Source organism: Hemitrygon akajei, chromosome 22 (assembly GCF_048418815.1).
Source record: "Hemitrygon akajei chromosome 22, sHemAka1.3, whole genome shotgun sequence".
In the NCBI taxonomy this organism is placed as follows: Eukaryota; Metazoa; Chordata; class Chondrichthyes; order Myliobatiformes; family Dasyatidae; genus Hemitrygon; species Hemitrygon akajei.
The window spans coordinates 12459290-12477035 of record NC_133145.1 but is presented as its reverse complement, the minus strand read 5'-3'; the positions used below and the strand labels follow the sequence as shown (position 1 = coordinate 12477035).

The following is a 17746-nucleotide window of genomic DNA, read 5'->3' as shown; positions in this document are numbered from 1 at the left end:
ACTGGCGTTGCAATGAGCTCAGGGGCTTCAACTTAGATAAGGTTTGACTGGAGAAAATAAACTGGTGACGTCGTCGAGAATCTGAAGTAAGAGAAAAGCTGGCAAGACAGAAGGAAGAAATAAATTCAGGTCATTCAAGGATGCAGGCGGGCAGCAGTCCGGGACCCATCCTGCAGCCGGGAAGTACGAAGTCACGAATATTTTTTACCCATCGGGGTAAGTGGGCGTGTTATCAGTCTCGTGGACGGGTTGTGATTGAGCGGCCGAAGGTCCTGGAATTATAATAAATAACCGGACCATCGGACGTGGGTAGAGCAGAGGGTGGCAGATAATACAGACCTGAGCTTCACCCACTGCCCCACCACGGGGGAGGAGGGAAACCCAGTCCGGGACGGATACCCCGGAAAGGGGCGGAGGAACGCGCACTCACACGGCTCGTATCGTCTCTTCCCGAACAGTTTCCAACCTTTCATATACAATTAAATAAATTGGTTTGGGAAGAATGAAAGACTGCTGGTCACGTTAAAACAACTTTGCATAAAAGACGACCACGAAGGGACTCGAACCCTCAATCTTCCGATCCGAAGTCGGACGCCTTATCCATTAGGCCACGCGGTCAGTGAGCTGCTGCTATGGGCTCCACAGCGGCAGTGGTGCCGGGAGGCTCGCAGACAGACAGACAGCCAGACAGCCCATCGTCACCAAACACCCGCAAATGAAAGCCCAGAAAATGGTGGTCAGGCAGAATCTTCTGCCATTTAAAACTAACTTGTTCCCTCTCTCCCCAGGTCTGACCGAGATAGAAAACATAAAGCGCAGTACAAGCCCTTCAACCCACAATGCTGTGCTGAACTACTAGGCTTTACCCATACATAGCCCTCTATTTTTCTAAGCTCCAAGTACCTGTCCAAAAGTTTTTTAAAAGACCCTATCGTATGTGCCTCCACCACTGTCACCGGCAGCCCATGCCACACACTCCCCACTCTCTGCGTCAAAAACTTACCCCTGATATCTCCTCTGTACCCACTTCCAAGCACCTTAAAACTATGCCCTCTCATGCTAGCCATTTCTGAGCTAGAAAGATTTTTTAAATTAATTTTCATCAATACTAAGACTGATTGTACTTTTTTAAAAATCCCTCATTATTAACCAGTGGGGAAACTGAGGTTCTTCTCCTTCACAGAGGCAGGCAAGATCACCTGTGATTTGTTTAATAATCTCTTGAATGGATGGTTTAGGAACCTAGTCATTGGCTTTGACCTCCACTGGACAAATGATATTGGGGGGGGGATGAATAAATTGGTTTATTCAGAGTGCAGTAGATTGAAATGGAATTCACTAACTGTGGGACTGATGGGAACAGAATCAATCAGACACCTTCAACATGGAACTGGTAGGTATTTGAATCTGAATCAGAATTTGGTTTATTATCACCGGTGTATATCGTGACATTGATTAACTGAGCAGCAGCTTATAAGTGATAATATATAATAAGCCAATTACAGTAAGTATATATATGTATATTAAGTAGTTAAATTAAAATAGTGTAAAAATGGTAGTGTTCATGGGTTCAATGTCCGTTTAGGAATCGGATGGCAGAAGGGAAGACAAAAAATGAAGTAAAACAACCAGAATTAAAATTAAATAAATGGAAAACTCAACAGAAGTCCTGACGAAGGGTCGTGGCCCGAAACGTTGACTGCTCATTTCAACAGATGCTGCCCGACCTGCTGAGTTCATCCAGCTTGTTTGCATGTGTTGATTTGACCACAGCATCTGCAGTGTACTTTGTGTTTACAAAAGTCATCCGTATGGAGAGAAACAGAGATAAACGTCAAAGACCCAACACCCGACCCCCCCCCCCCCCCACCCCTTCAATTTTTAGTTTTTTGTAACATCTCGACCTTACCTCGGTGGCTGTGAAGGGCAGCACCGAGGTGGAAATGGTAGATTAAAAATACAAAAGAAACAAAATCCAGAGAAATGGCCTCTGCCAGAGACAGATTTCACACGACTACTCAATTGTCCGAATTCATTCCTGGGCAGACCTAGAAAAAGCAGACAGGTAAGGTTAATGGTTTTTAACATTAGTTAAATGGTTAGGCAGTTGTTTTTGATAACACTAGTTAATGTGACTAGTATGCCACTAGTTAAGGCATACGATGTATTGGCCTTCATCAATTGCGGGATTGAGTTTAAGAGCCGAGAGGTAATGTTGCAACTACCGTATATAGGACCCCACTTGGTACGGTGCTCAATTCTGGTCACCTCACTACAGGAAGGAGTTGGAAACCATAGAAAGGGTGCAGAGGAGATTTACAAGGCTGTTGCCTGGATTGGGGAGCATGCCTTATGAGAATAGGTTGAGTGAACTTGGCCTTTTCTCCTTGGAGCAATGAAGGATGAGAGGTGACCTGATAGAGGTGTATAAGATGATGAGAGGCATTGATCATGATAATCAGAGTCTTTTTTCCCAGGGCTGAAATGGCTAGCGTGAGAGGGTAGAGTTTTAAGGTGCTTAAGGTAGTTTCTATGTTCTAAAAGTAGCCAAGGCACTCAATATAGTCCCACTGGGAACTTTAATGCCTATCCCCCAGAACTCATACTGATGGAATAAGATATGCTAAGATCTAAAATAATCTACAACAATGCAACAACAAAATAACAGTGGTTTTAGATGGTGGATAATGTTAATGTTCAAAGGACCTAGATTGTCCATGGACAAAAGCCAACATGCAGGTGATAATTAGGAAGGTAAAGAGTGTGTTAGAAGAATGAGAGGTAATCAATTGGAAATTTGCAGCATTTTTACAGGACTTACACACAAAAGGAAGTCAGTCATGGAGGGAAATGAACAATTGACATTTTGGGCCAAAACCCTTAGTCAGGACTGGAAAGAAGAGGGCAGAAGCTAGGATAAAAAGGGTAAGGGAAGTGAGTAGTGAGTGTGAATCATGTGAAACTGGGAGGTGATAAGTGGAAGTGGAAGATGATGAAATCTGATAGGAGTGGACAGTGGACCACAGAATAAAGGGAAAGTAGTGTAAACCAGAGAGAGGAGGACGGTGTGTGTGATGTACAGATTGTGAGGGTAGGGGATGGGAAAGAGAATGGGTAATGTGGCCAGAAATAAAATAAAATGGGGGGAGAACAACAGAGGGGGTGGCTACCAGGAGTTAGAGAAATCAGTGTTGATGCCATCAGACTGGAGACTACTCAGACAGAATATGAACAACATACACAAAATGCTGGTGGAACACAGCAGGCCAGGCAGCATCTATAGGGAGAAGCACTGTCAACGTTTCGGGCCGAGACCCTTTGTCAGGACAAAACTATGAGTTGTTGTTCCTCTTGGTAGCCTCCAACCTGAGGTGGCAGGCAATATAATACTGAGATGGGAAGAAACCTTCACACAGAGGGCGATTAATCTACCACGCAGCCTATTTCAATGTCCAGAAAGACCTGGACACTTTTCAAGCATGGGCTGATAAATGACATTTCCAGCAAACAGTCTACCCTTGACATTTGGAATCAGGTTTAATATCACTGGGATATGTCATGAAATTTGTTGTTATGCAGCAGCGGTGCATTGCAATACAGAATAAAATCTGTGAATTACAGTGAGAAGCTGTTTCTGAATCGTTGTGTGTGTGCCTTCTGGCTCCTGTACCTCCTCCATGATGGTAGCAATGAGAAGAGGACACATCCTGGGTGATGGGGGTCCTTAATGAGGCATTGTTCCTTGAAGGTGTTCTGGATGCTGGGGAGGTTAGTGCCCATGATGGAGCTGACTGAGTTTACAACATTCTGCAACTTATTTCAATCCTGTGCAGTGCCATCCTCCCCCCACATCAGACAGTGATACAACTAGTTAGAATGCTCTCCGTGGTACACCTGTAGAGATTTGTGAGTCAATGGCCCAACCACCAAGTCCCTCCATAAACATCCTCTCTTTCAATATTTTATTAATATTACATAATTTGCATGAATACAAGTATAAAATTCATAAGGATACAAGTAATACAAATTACACTACATTTAAATCACTGTAATATGTTCACAGTATCCCATATTCCAAATCAATCATGTAGAAAAAAAGACTGAATTATGAAATGGAATGAAATAAAATAATTGTATTTTATTAAAAGAGATCTACTCCCACTATCACAATCAGCTGGTTGGTGAAAAAAATACCTTACCATATAACATTATGATAATAATGGCTCAGATCCATACTTTAATAACAGTTCAAAGATTATGAAAATAACTCAGAAAGGGTCCCCATAACATTAGAAAATCATGTTTAGAATCAGAAATCAAACAACGAATCTTCTCTAGATCAAGGCACAACATAATTTCAGATAGTTATTGAACATGAGTGGGTGAGGCAGCCTCCGGGTTCCACTTGAGCAAGATCGCAAGAGGCATAAAGGCCAAAACCCGCAAATTAGATTGGCTTCAGTTTTGTAATACTATCCTCAACAATACCAAACATGGCAGTCAAGGGATTGGGCTTAAAACTAACATTGAAAAGTACAGAAAAAGTTTGAAATACATCTTTCCAAAATTTTTCAAGGCTTGGACATGTCCAAAACATGAATTAGTGTGGCCACTCCATTGGTACATCTATCACAATAGGGGGAAATATCTGCATAGAAACGAGAGAGCTTGTCTTTAGACATATGAACTCTATGTACAACTTTGAATTGTAATAAAGAATGACAAGCACATAATGATGAAGAATAAATCAATTTTAAAATACTCTTCCAGCTCTCTTCAGATATGAACATCTGTAAATCCTTTTCCCAGTCTCCTTTAATTTTATCTAAAGAGGCATTTTTCAGTCACAACAGCAGACCGTAAATGTAAGATATTGAACCGTTGTCAAAGGGTTTCAGATTTAAAATTGTATCTATTATATTCTTATCTGGACTTGTAGGAAATGTATGTAGTTGGGATCTTAAAAAATCTGTAATCTGTAAGTATCAAAAAAAAAGTATTAGAATTTTGTTGAAAGTTGCACTAAAGAGGAGAGATTCCCTCCATCAAACAAATTCTGAAATCATTTAATACCCAATCTATCCAATTCTTTAAAAGATAGATCAATTAAAGATGGTTTAAAAAGCAATTAGAAAAGATGGGACCCGAGAGGGAGAATCTCAATAAACCAAAATGTTTTCTAAACTGTAACCAAATCCTTAAAGTATGTTTGACCAACACATTGTCAGTTAGTTTATTTTAAGATAAAGGAAGCAAGGATCCAAGTAAAGTAATAATGGAAAATTTTGTAACAGAGTTGACTTCCAAAGAAACCCATATAGGGAATTTCTCATGGTTAATGTAATATCCAGAATGTAATATTTTGTATATTAACTACCCAATAATATAATCTAAATTTGGATAAGGCAAAGCCTCCATTCTATTTGGCTTTTTGAAGGTGAGCTTTATTTATTCAAGGTTTTTTATTCTTCCATATATAGGAAGAAAGAATTGAATCCAAAGAGTCAAAAAAAGATTTAGGAATAAAAACAGGCACAGCTTGAAAAAGGTATATAAATTTAGGAAAGATATTCATTTTAGTAGAATTAATTCGGCTGATCAGTGATGAAGAGAGAGGCCACCAATTAGAAAATGTTTTTTAACATAATTCATTAAAGTTAAAAAATTTTCCTTGAATAAATCTTTATAATTTTTAGTAATTGTTACTCCTAAATACATAAATTGTTATCTTAAAATTTTAAAAGGAAGGTTAATATCAGTTGGTATTAAATTATTTAAAGGAAACAGTTCACTCTTATGTAAATTTAATTTATATCCTGAGAACTGACTAAAATTAGTCAGTAAATGGAACACAAATGGTAAAGAGGTTGCAACATTAGATATAAAAAGCACTAAGTCATCAGCATAGAGCGACACTTTATGGATAGAACCTCTCCTTAAAATACCAGTAATCTCTTTAGACTCTCGAAAAACAATTACTAAGGGTTCTAATACCAAATCAAAAAGCAGAGGGCTCAAGGGACAACCTTGTCTAGTTCCACGTTGGAGTTTAAAGGGTTTAAAATTCTGAAGATTACGTAGTAAGCAGAGGGAAATAAATAAAGTAATTTAATCCAATGAATAAAATTAAGTCCAAAATTAAATTTTTCTAAGGATGTAAAAAGATAATTCCATTCAACTCTGTCAAAGGCCTTCACTGCATCCACAGATATCACACGTTCCAATATTTCCTTAGATGGAGAATGCATAACATTTAACAAACACCATATATTAAAATGGGAATATCAATTTTTAATAAATCCTGTCTGATCATCCAAAACTATAGAAGATATAATATTTTCAAGTCTACGAGCCAACACTTTAGATAAAATTTTAGTATCAAAATTGAGTAAAGAGATAGGTCTATATGAAGAGTATTCAGTAGGATTCTTATTCTTTTTGAGAATAAGTGAAATGGAAGCTTCGTGAAAAGACTGCGGTAATCTTCCTACCTTGAAGGAATCTGTAAGGGTAGAACATAAGTGTGGTATAAGCAAGGAGAAAAAAGCCTTATAAAACTTTCCAGAGAATCCATCAGGTCCTGCGGATTTCCTAGAATGCAATTCTCGAATAGCCTGAGCGGTTTCCTCCTGGGAAATGGATAGATCCAATTGCCTACGATCATCTATCGGAAGTTTAGGAATATTTAATTGATCTAAAGAATTATTCATTGCAATATTATCATTAACAGAGTCAGACCTTTAACAGTATGGGAGTCCCAATCAATGTGTGGAAAATTAAAATCCCCTACAATCACAACTTTCTGTTTCCTGCAGTTGTCTGTTATCTCTCTGCAGATTTGCTCCTCCAATTCTCGCTGACTATTGGGTGATCTATAATACAACCTCATTAATGTGGTCACACCTTTCCTGTTTCTCAGCTCCACCCAAATGGCTTCAGTAGACAAGCCCTCTAATCTGTCCTGCCGAAGCACTGCTGTAATATTTTCCCTGACTAGCAAAGCCACCCCCCCCCCCACCCTTCATCCCTCTGTCTCTATCACATCTGAAACATCGGAACCCTGGAACATTGAGCTGCCAGTCCTGTCCCTCCTGTAGCCAAGTTTCAGTAATGGCTATGATGTCATAATTCCATGTGTCAATCCAGGCCCTCAGCTCGTCTGCCTTTCCCACAATACTCCTCACACACACCCCGCACTAGACATCTCTTCCAACGTGTTTCCTTCAAAAAAGAGTAATTTGATTCTTCATAAATTTTAAAAAGTCCTCATCAGATAACAGTTAAATTAAATCACCAAAATCTACTCATAGGGATAGGACTAGGAAGATTTAGAGATAGAAGTACAGGACAGTGGTCAGAAATAGCAATCTCTTTATATTCGATCGATCGAATCAATGGAATCATTCGACTGTCAATAAAATAATAATCAATCCTGGTATAAGAATGATAGACATGAGAGAAAAAGGAATACTCCTTGTCCGTCGGATGAAGAAAACACCAGGCATCTACTATACCACATTTAATTAGAAAGGATTGGATAAACAAAGCTGATTTATTAAGTGTGGCTGGTTTGACAGAGGAGCGATCTAATACTGGATCTAACCAGCAGTTACAATCTCCTCCCATTACAAGAGAGTAAGTACAGAAATCTGGCAAAAATGAAAACAGACGTTCAAAAAATCCAGGATCATCTACGTTGGGGGCATATACATTAACAAGAACAATCAATTTACTGTCTAAACTCCCTGATACAATAACAAACCGACCATTAGGATCCAAAACAACTTTATGCTGAACAAAGGAAACTGTATTATCTACAAAAATCAAAACTCCACGTGATTTTGCATTAAACGAAGAATGGAATTGCATACCCTTGCATTGAGTAAAAAAACGTAAACTATCACAGCTGCGTATGTGAGTTTCTTGTAAGAAAATAATGGGTGCTTCTAATTTATTAATATAAGCAAACACCTTGTTTTGTTTAATGGGGTGATTCAGCTCTTTCACGTTCAAACTAAATAAGTTAATATTTTGAACCATTTTAAATACAAATCATCATGTAATTAAAAGATCTGGCCATAAGTTATTAAAACTTATTAAGGTAAGGTAGTCAAACAGGCAATCATATAATCAACCCAATGCAGCTCCCAGAAAGAAACAGACCCTAGCCCCTCCCCCTCCCCCTCCCCCACCCAAAACCATAAGGCTGACCAATAGGCAATCAGCAATTGTCAGACAATCAGACAATTCCCTCCCGTAAAAATCCTGTTGACAGAAACTCCGATCCTTCAAGGTCAATAATGTCCCTACCAAGACACAACATAAAAAGAAAAATAACTCAGTATTCAAAAATATAAAAGGGTCGATTTAAACAAAATCAAAGAAAACTATATTAAAATAAAGCCTCAAAAAGGGATATAATAAAAATATAACAAAAGAGAGTATATGAACAGCCAAAATGTAAGCTTATTGAAACCTTATTTCAAATTCATATTAACAGAAGAAAAAATTGATCAAATATGAAATATAAGTTTTAGACTTCAGCCTTCAGAAACTCTTTTGCGTCTTCAACCGACTTTATTCTTCTTTGCAATCCGTTCTTCAAAACGATACTCAGATGGGCGGGGAACCAGAGGGATGGTTTAAATCCTTTATTGTAAAGTTCCAACATAACCTCTTTATATTTCATACGTTCAGCCATAACTTCAGGCGAATAGTTTTCCACAAATCTGACCTTGTAACCATGGAAATCGATCATTCCTAGTTGATGGGTATGGTGAATTAAAAGGTCCTTAATATGAAATTCATGAAAACTTAGAATGACCAACCTGGGTCTCGCTGCCGACGACAATGACTTCAAAGTCGGCGAGTGATATTCTCGATCGAGCTTTGGCTCATAAGTGAATAAAACAGGAAATAACTGTTTCAGAAAGTTTTCAAAGAACTTCGTAGGGTCAGCTCCTTCAATTGATTCTTCAAGACCCAGAATTCGCAAGTTATTTTTCCTGTTTCTATTTTCTAGACTGATAATCCTTTTCATCATTTTTTCATTGGATAAACTCTTTGTAGAGTTTAATTGTATCTTCAACATCCTCTTCAAGTGACACCAGCTTCGCAGTATTTTTTTAAAATCATCCATAAAAAGCATCTGGCCCTGCCTCTCACAGATCGGTTGTCACACAATGGAGAGGAAGCTGATTTTGCTAACAACACACAAACTCAGCCTGAAACCTCGACTGTACCTTCATAAATACTGCCTGACTTCCTCCAGCATCTTATGTGTATTGCTTGAGATTGCTAGCATTTGCAGAATCTCCCGTGAGGCAGGTTTGTCTTTCAGATTGGGCTTTTTCCACGACTCTACAATTTGTTGTGGTCTTGAGCAGTGCAGTTGCCAAGCAGTCAGGGTGTGCACTGGCAACATCTCACACTTATCTGTGTTAACTCCAGCTGCCACTTCTCAGCCCAGTTTTGAATCTTATCAATGTCCCGCTGTAACCTCAGAGAGCCCTCCACACTATCCACAACACCCCCAACCTTTGAGTCATCAGCAAACTTACTAACCCATCCCTCCACTTCTTCATCCATGACATTTATAAAAATCACAAAGAGCAGGGGTCCCAGAATAGACCTCCATGCAGAATATGACCCGTCTACAACCACTGTTTGCCTTCTGTGGGCAAGCCAGTTCTGGATCCACAAATCAATGTCCCCTTGGATCCCATGCCTCCCTACTTTCTTAATAAGCCTTGCATGGGCTAGCTTATCAAATGCCTTGCTGAAATCCATATACACTACATCTACTGCTCTTCCTTCATCAATGTGTTTAGTCACATCCTCATAAAATTCAGTCAGGCCCATAAGGCACGACCTGCCCGTGACAAAGCCATGCTGACTATTCCTAATCATATTATGCCTCTCCAAATGTTCATAAATCCTGTCTCTCAGGATCTTCTCCATCAACTTACCAACCATTGAAGTAAGACTCACTGGTCTATAATTTCCTGGGCTATCTCTACTCCCTTTCTTGAATAAAGGAACAACATCCGCAACCCTCGAATCCTCTGGAACCTCTCCCGTCCCCATTGATGATGCAAAAATCATCGCCTGAGGCTCAGCAATCTCCTCCCTCGCCTCTCACAGTAGCCTGGGGTACATCTCATCCAGTCCCAGTGACTTATCCAAGTTGATGCTTTCCAAAACCTCGAGCACATCCTCTTTCTTAATATCTACATGCACAACCTTTTCAGTCTGCAGTAAGTTATCCCTACAATCGCCAAGATCCTTTTCTATTGTGAATACTGAAGCAAATTAAGTACCTCTGCTATCTCCTCTGGTTCCATAGACACTTTTCCATTGTCACACTTAATTGGTCCTATTCTCTCATGTCTTATCCTCTTGCTCTTCACATACCTGTAGAATGCCTTGGAGTTTTCCTTAATCCTGTCCGCCAAGGCCTTCTCATGGCCCCTTCTGGCTCTCCTAATTTCTTTCTTAAGATCCTTCCTGCTAGCCTTATAATCTTCTAGTTCTCTATCACTAGCTAGTTTTTTGAACCTTTCGTAAGCTCTTATTTTCTTCTTGACTAGATTTACAACAGCCTTTGTACACCACGGTTCCTCTACCCTACCATCCTTTCCCTGTCTTATTGGAATTTACCTATGCAAAACTCCAGGCAAATATCCCCTTAACATTTTTTCTTCCATACATTTCCCTGAGAACATCTGTTCCCAATTTATGCTTCAAGTTCCTGCCCCACAGCTTCATATTTCTCCTTACTCCAGTTAAATGTTTCCCTAACTTGTCTGTTCCTATCCTTCTCTGATGCTCTGGTAAAGGAGATAGAATTGTAATCACTATCTCCAAAATGCTCCAACACTGAGAGATCTGACACCTGACCAGGTTCATTTCCCAATTCCAGATCAAGTACAGCCTCTCCTCTTGTAGGCTTATCTACATATTGCATCAAGAAACCTTCAACACATCTAACAAACTCCACCCCATCTAAACCCCTTGCCCTAGGGACATGCCAATTAATAATTGGAAAATTAAAATCTCCCACCGCAACAACCCTATTATTATTACACCTTTCCAAAATCTGTCTCCTTATCTGCTCCTCGATATCCCTGTTACTATTGGGTGGTCTATAAAAAACACCCAGTAGAATTATTGACCCCTTCCTGTTCCTCACTTCCACCCACAGAGACTCCGTAGACAATCCCTCCATGTTTTCCTCCTTTTCTGCAGCCGTGACACTATCTCTGATCAACAGTGCCATGCCCTCACCTCTTTTGCCTCCCTCCCTGTCCTTTCTGAAACATCTAAAGCCTAAAGTAACCATTCCTGCCTCTGAGCCATTCAAGACTCTGTAATGACTACTACATCATAGCTCCAAGTACTGATCTACACTCTAAACTCATCCGCTTTGTTCATAATACTCCTTGCATTAAAATAGACACATCTCAAACCGTCGGTCTGAGTGCATCCCCTCTCTATTACTTGCCTATCCTTCCTCACACAGAGTCTCCAAGCTTTCTCTATTTGTGAACCAACCGCCTCTTCCTACGTCTGTTCAGTTTGGTTCCCACCCCCCAGCAATCCTAGTTTAAACTCTTCCAAGTAGCCTTAGCAAACCTCCCCGCCAGGATATTGGTCCCCCGGGATTTGATTGCAACCTGTCCTTTTTGTACAGGTCACTCCTGCCTCAAAAGAGGTCCCAATGATCCAATAATCTGAATCCCTGCCCCCTGCTCTAATCCCTCAGCCACGCATTTATCCTCCACCTCACTCTATTCCTATACTCACTGTCATGTGGCACAGGCAGTAATCCTGAGGTTACTACCTTTGTGGTCCTGCTTCTCAACTTCCTTCCTAACTCCCTCAAGAGTTTATTCATTGGAATTCTGACTGAACATCAGAGGCTCGGCCAAGGAACACAGCGTGATGAATCATTCTTTAAACAAAGACCCTACAATAAGCGCTAACTGTGAGTCCTCTTTAAATAATCACAGTATGCAGAAAGCTCGATACTCTCCACTGTGCATCCATAGAAATTTGAGGAAGTTTGAGATGACATGCTGAATCTGCTCACACTTCTAAGACAGTAGAGGCACTGCCATGGCCTATTTTTAATGGTACTCATGTGCTGGACCCAGGGCATGTCCTCTGAATGATAATGCCACAAAATTTAAAATCACCCACCCTCTCCACCTCCGATCCATTGAAGAGGACTGGCTCATGAACCTCCAGTTTCTTCCTCCTGTAGTCTATAATCAACTCTCTGGTTTTGCTGACGTCGAGTGAATGGTTGTTTTGTGGTACCATTCAAGCAGATTCTCAATCTCCCTCCTTTATGTTGATTCGTCACCACCTTTTATTTGGCCAACAACAGTGGTGTCCCCAGTAAACCTGAGTATGGCATTGAATTAAGCCGGACAGCATGAGTATTAGCCGTGTAGAACAGGGGGTTAAGCACACAGCCTTGTGGTACCGATGGTATACATTCCGAACATCAACGACATAATGTTTTCATTAACTGATGCCAATGATAAGTGTTGGTCGTTCCTGTGAAGGAGTCTCCATTCCGGAGTTTTACACTCCGCTCCCGGGTGATCCAGCCCAGGTTTGTGGTGTGGCCGGACTGCGGAGCGCGGCCGCCATGAAGCCGTTCTCCAGTCGCTCGGCGAAGCCGCTGCTGTTCGGGGCGGTGGCGACGGTGCTGGCGGTCGGCTTCATCTACAGGTGAGGCGGCATCGCGCGTCCCGCTTGGTGCCAGGCGGCCGCTCAACCAGCCCGGCCTACCCCGTCAGCGATGGCGCCGGGTCCCTCCCGTTCCTTTGCCTCCTCACCTCACCTCCCTCGGCCGCTGTGACCTTTTCACTCCCCACCCGGCCCGACCCCTTCTGTGGCGCGAAGACCAAATTGTTTTAGGTATTCTCTGGTCGAGTCCTTGTTCAACCAACTCTTGTACTCAACCCTCTCGCAATAAAGATCAACTGTTGTTTCAGTACATCGTGTACAATGACATCCAGGTCATTTTAAATGCCGGTGCTTTCTAATCCATCACGCAAACAATACTCAGCCTTTCTGTTTTCAATGGACGACTTCGTATTTTTCAATATTGTCCTGTGCTGCCAGGTTGTTCCCTAGTCACTGTTTGTATGTAGCCCAGAAGACTCCCTGGTGTCATCCACAGACTGGGAAGGACTCTTTCAAAGTCCCCAGTGTCTGTGAGAGACAGGGGCACGTGGACAACAAAAAGCGACACACAGCAGTCAGCTCTTCCGTGGATATAAGTTTTCAGCTTGCCAGAATTGCAAACCTACCAGGTCTCTAAACTTTTGTTCCCAACCCCAGTCCCTGCAGGCTGCACGCCAGCTCACGTTCCTGATCGTAACCAGCCTGCTGCCTATCTTTCTGAACCGTATCTTGATTCTGGCCACGAACTATCAATCTGTTGGTATTTTCACCATATGACAGCACATTAAATGCTATCTGCCATCTCATAGCAGGTAGGATTCACTGACCTCACAGGAGAGGGCTCTGGAGGAACTTGCTCCCATGTAGTGCACCTTGGATCCTACATGGATCAACAAATTTTAGATCAGCAGATCTCAAGGACTTAGTGTGTAACTTTTGATCCCTTTAGCTGTCAATATAGAATGTGATTATTTGAGGTCTAAAGACTGATCTTGTGGTATCCCATTAGACACAGCCTGCTATCCTGAGGACATTTTTATTCTATGCTGTTTTTTTGTTAACCAGTTCTCAGCTCCCTCACCCTATGTGCTCTGTGTCAGCAATCTCCCATGTAAGGCTTTATAAAAGCCTTCTAAAAATTGAAATACTTCATCCCTACCCAATTATCTACTGTATTAGATATATTCCCGAATAACTCTATTAGATTAGTTATTATTTCCCTTTCAAAATCCAAATTGACTGCTCCATCACATTAATTTCTAGGTGTCTTGATATCATATCTCTATCAGCATTTTTCCCACTACTGATGTTGTTAACTGGTCAGGAGTTCCCTGCACTCTCTCTTCCTCCTTTCTTAGAGGGGGCAGGCACATCTCATTCTCCAGTCTGCAGGAACAATTCCAGAATCTATAGAATTTTGATCTATGATGTTCTCTTCTTCCAAAAAGTTTGGGAATACCAATTTTTAGACTCATTAATTTTTCTGCAGGTATTTCTTTACTAATTCGTTTTACCTGGTATTTTTGATGAGGTTTCAAGGTACTTGGACTAATGATAAAATAAGTCAAAGTCAGTATGGTTTCTGTAAAGGGAAATCCTGCCTAACAGATCTGTTAGAGTTCTTCGAGGAAGTAACAAGCAGGATGGACAAAGAAGAGGCAGTGGATGTCATTTACTTGGATTTTCAGAAGGCGTTTGATAAGGTGCCACACGAGGCTGCTTAACAAAACAAAATCCTATGAAGTTACAGGAAAAATACTGGCATGGATTGAGGAATGGCTGACAGGCAGGAGGGGGCAGCAAGTGGGAATAAAAGGGGCCTTTTCTGGTTGGCTGCAGGTGACTAGCAGTGTTCCTTAGGGGTCTGTATTGGGACCGCTACTTTTCAGATTGTTTGTCAATGATTTGGTTAATGGAATTGATGGCTCTGTGGCAAAGTTTGCTGATGATATGTGGAGAGGGGTAGGTAGTGCTGAGGAAGCAATACAATTGCAGCAGGACTTAGACAAACTGGAAGAATGGGCAAAAAAGTGGCAGATGGAATACAGTGTTGGGAAATGTATGATGATGCATTTTGGTAAAAGGAACAATAGTGCCGGTTATTTTCTAAATGGGGAGAAGGTTCAAACATCAGAAATGCAGAGGGACTTAGGAATCCACATGTACGACTCCCAGAAGGTTAACTTGCAGGTTGAGTCTGTGGTAAAGAAGGCAAATGCAGTGTTGGCATTTATTTCGAGGGGAATAGAATATAAAAGCAAGGAGATAATGCTGAGCCTTTATAAGACACTAGTCAGGCCACACTTGGAGTGTTGACAAGTTTTGGGCCTCATCTCAGAAAGGATGTGTTGTCATTGGAGAGAGTTCAGAGGAGGTTCACAAGGAAGATTCCAGGAATGAAGGGATTAACATATGAAGAGCGTTTGGTAGCTTTGGGCCTGTAATCACTGGAATTTAGAAGAATCCGGGGGGGGGGGGGTGATCTCATTGAGATCTACCAATTGTTGAAAGGACTAGATAGGGTGGATGTGGAGAGGGTGTTTCCTACGATGGGGTATCCAGAACTAGAGGGCACAGCCTCAAAATTGAAGGGTGACCCTTTAGAACAGAGCACCTTCGTTCCGTCTGCAACAGGCAGGATTTCTTTGTGGCCAACTATTTTAATTCTACCTCCCATTCCCATTCTGACTCTGACATGTCAGTCACGATGAGGTCACTCTCAGGTGGGAGGAGCAACACCTGATTTTCTGTCTGGGTCGCCTCCAACCTGAAGCCATGAATGTTTACTTCTCTGTCTACCAGTAATTTCTCATATTAGCCCTTCTCTCGTTTTCCATTCCCCATTCTGGCTTCTTGACACCTGCCCATTCCCTTTCTCTCATGGTCTGCTCTCCTCTTCTTTCCAGATTCTTTCTTGTTCAACCCTACTTTTTCCACCTCTCACCTCCCAGCTTCTCACTCATCCACCTCCCTTCCCCACCCACCTATCACCTGCCAGTTTATACTTCTTCCCTCCCCCCATCTTCTTATTCTGGCTTCCTTCCCCTTCCTTTTCAGTCCTGGGGAATGGTCTCGGCCTAAAACGTTGACAGTTTATTCCCCTCCATAGACGCTGCCTGACCTGCTGAGTTCCTCCAGCATTTCGTGTATTGCACGTATTCTGCTTTCTTTCTTTCTTTATCACTTTCTTGGCGTCCTTTACTGAATTATAAAAATATTCTCAGTCCTCAAGTTTACTCCTATTTCTGTCAATTTCTAACCACCTGTCTTAATGCTGTTTAGTATCCCCTGTAATCCAGGGTTGCATCACCTTTTTCATTGTCTTTTACTCTGAATATCTGCAAGTCATGATTTTTTTGCATTAGATCCTAGCCTGTACCCTTCAGTGTAGTATCCATTCTACCACAGCAATTCTGCCCCTCGTACCCGTGGAGATTGAGAACTCTGTTACCTAGCTTTCTAATCTGAAAGCCTCGATTCTATTATGGTCACTCTTTCTAGAGGCCTCTTTACAATAATATTATTTTATAACCCTATCACATTGCACTGTACCTCTTGTTTCCTTATTGGGAAATCCATCCCATATAGATGCTATTAATTTATCCTCTACATTACTAGTACCAATTTGATTTGTTGATTAAAGTCCTCCATGATTACAGCATTACTCTTTTCATGGACCTCTGCTATCCTTATTTATACTGTCATTGATTACATCTGCCAATAGATAACTCTCAGCAATGTTCTCTGCCCCAGATTCTTCGACGCACCATCCAAACCATTCCTAATTCTCTACCAGAACCTGCCAACCCAAGGTCGTGTTGAGCTTCTGTATTGATCTCATCTCCTATTATCTGTGTTCTCTATTTTCCCTGCCTTTCCCAAGTACGCTGGTGAGTAGGAATCATGCTTTGACAGCTGGAAGATGCTTGAGAGTGGACCCTGGGGTCAGGTTCCTACCAGCCCGGAGTGATCATTGGCCCAGGCTCAGCAGGGTTTTCTGTCTTCAACAGGCGCAGCTTCTTCCCTGACATTGAAGAGATCCGAGCTAGAGAGCAGCAGAAATACAGTGAGAAGCTGCAGCTGGTTCTCGAGCGAAGGGAGAGGCAGCTACTGGAAATAGAGCAGAAGAAATCAGCCCGGTGAACTTGGGAAAGAGCTGAACAACATCACTACGTAATGGCTGTTTATCCTGCTCTAGGAGACTGCAACCGGGCACCTGAATCCGACCATTAAGACTAAAAGGAAAATGTGTACTGAATCAAAATACTTTTACTGAAATTTGCCTTAAAGAATAACACCAAGTAATCTGATATGTTTCTACATTGTACACCATATGCTGTAATAAATAATTTCTTAATATCATTTTAACATTGGAGTTTGGATTGTTATATTTAACACAAAAGAACTTCTCTACTTATTCTGCACTATAGAGAGAATCCAGCATCACCCAGTGTAAAACCACAACGACTTGAACTAAGATATTTAAACCAGATTACAGGTCTAATCTCTTATTCTTAAACATAGGGAAGAGACAATAATGGATCCAAATTCAGCAATGTATCATGTAACTGATCAATGCAATGATAATCAATGCAAAGATGGTTGAAAATTCTTCAGCTTGTCTTTGTCATTTGTACTGGGTTATCCATTGACGAGGGTAGTGAAAATGATTCCTTCTCCCATTAATTTCCTGCCACTGGACGTAGCAGTTCTGATCGGAACCTTCTACCAACCGGGTGGATGCATGCCCTGCAGACCAATGCCTTTCACAGCTAAATCAGTTTGGTGATGCCATTCTTTGTGATGGACATTGTATTTCCCAACCTGTTTGTTTTGCCCCTCCGCCCCCCAATCCTCCATGGTTCTTCCAAGTTATGTTCAACACGGACGTGCACTGATTCATCATCTGAGGGAAGACAGTTGGGTGGCAATCCTCAGGTTTCCTTTTGTTTAAGCTGCTGTAATGAGGCTTAAATGTCCAGACCCAAAGTCAGAGATACTTCCTGACTGAAAATGATTGTACCACCATCTCCAGTGGGCTCATTTT

General features: G+C 41.4%; 1 non-coding gene across 1 annotated transcript; it reads right to left on the bottom strand.

The window, feature by feature from the left end:
- Positions 1 to 545: 545 nt before the first annotated feature.
- On the bottom strand, positions 546 to 618 carry trnar-ucg (transfer RNA arginine (anticodon UCG)). Its single transcript has one exon. It is a non-coding gene; the product is annotated as a tRNA-Arg (tRNA).
- Positions 619 to 17746: the final 17128 nt, after the last annotated feature.